The sequence below is a fragment of the Nicotiana attenuata genome, unplaced genomic scaffold, assembly GCF_001879085.1.
Source record: "Nicotiana attenuata strain UT unplaced genomic scaffold, NIATTr2, whole genome shotgun sequence".
NCBI lineage: Eukaryota > Viridiplantae > Streptophyta > Magnoliopsida > Solanales > Solanaceae > Nicotiana > Nicotiana attenuata.
The window spans coordinates 65199-67048 of NW_017673252.1; positions in this window are offsets into that span (position 1 = coordinate 65199).

The following is a 1850-nucleotide window of genomic DNA, read 5'->3' on the forward strand; positions in this document are numbered from 1 at the left end:
TCTTCCAATTCAGTCACACATTATTTCTTCACAGATCATTTGAGACCAAAGGAATACCTGGAGATAAAAATGAAAAGTGAGAAGAAATGAAGGTCAGCTAAGCAGTAACGAGCAGCAAGCACAACCAAAGCAAACTGGATCAATTTCAACCCAAAAACGTCACAGCAACCCAGGAATAATTTGCAGAAGAATGAACACCAATAAGCAAACGAAAACAGGTCTGATTGGATCAAAATACACTCGAAATCCACCTAGAACTCTCTGAACTTGAACCAGCGAGATCTGAATGATACTCAAACCATTTTTGACTATATGAACTGAGAATTCAATTTAAAAGCTGGAATTCAACCTTATCTTAAGAAAACTTCAATGGAGTAGTATTTTATTTTTGGAGTTTTTGAGCTATTTTTGGTTTTTTTGAAGATCTAAAAGCTAAAAAAAATGGACTTTTCCCTCTCAGATTTCGGTTTTGGTTTTTGAATTTTTGAAATTCAAATTTTTAGATCTCAAAATTTGTGAAACAAGGCAGTAAAGACTACCTTTTATAGGCAAAATTGAGGGTTCTCCCAGATTTTCAGTTTTACACCTTTAGTCCCTCTTTTATTTTCAAATTTTAACTAGTTAGTCCTTTATTTGTTAGCTTGTTGCTCAAGTCACACTATTAAGTTCTTAAAACCCTAATTGGAGCCCCATCTAGAATGTTCTAGGAGTTTCTAATTCATGTTACTGCAAGATTCTTATTATCTAAAAGCCTATACTACCCTTGAATTCAATCTGAAATTACCAATCCTATACTAGTTGACCCCAGCCCCTTTTACTAACCATGGTTAACTAAATAAAGGTCTAGACTATTCAGCTATAACCAAAATAATTTCAAAAACTCTAAAATTGAATTATTGAATCCAATTAATACTAAACAAGACTGAAAATTAACCCTAATTCATACTACTGTCAAACTATCCGTTAAACAAAATTAATAATCAATCACAAAATAATACTTGGGTCATGAATCAAACTAAATCGACATTAAACTAAACTAAACTAAATAATAAAAAGTGAAAAAATCAAAGAACAGGAAATAAACACTGGATTAACTAATCAGAAAATTCTAACAAAATCAATCAAAACTAAGCTAAGCTAAAAATCAAAAATAATGCAAAGAAAACAAAATCATCAAACAAAACTAAAAAAATATAATCAAATAAGGAATGAAAAACTCACTGATTTTGGTCTTCAACTCGACTGAATTCGAATCGAGTCCCCAAATAATGTTATATGTTTGTTCTTGGTAAGAACAAACATATAAATTTATTTGGGAACTCAAATCGACACTTGATAGTCCTTAAAAAAAATTCAACCAGTTTTTATAAAACCCTAGATCTAAAATTCGGAAAGTTTCAGTTGGATTTGGGGAAAATTAGTTTGGGATTTAGGTAGAGGAGGGTAAGACGGTTGTGGGGTGTGATTTTGGTGGGGTTTGGGTGGTGGCGCCACCGTGCACGGTGGCGCCGTCACCTAGGGTTTTAAATATTTGAGATGTTTGGTTGATATTTGAAAGAAACAAATCATAGATTCAAGATAAGGAGGTGGAAGGGAATATTTTGGTATAATTTGACGGTCATTAGGGACTTGCCGCCGACGGAGGCGATTTCCGGCCGGCGGCGAACGGCGGAGGGCGACGGAGGTTAAGCAGAAGTACGACGAAGGCGAATTTTGTCTCTAGGGTTTTCTGAAATTTGGACACTTTTAATTAAAAGCCAAGATGAACTCAGGGCCGTCGGAATATGAGGGATGGAGGGCCATGATTGATTTGCCATTTATTAACTCAAAACGACGTAGCATTCTTCCTA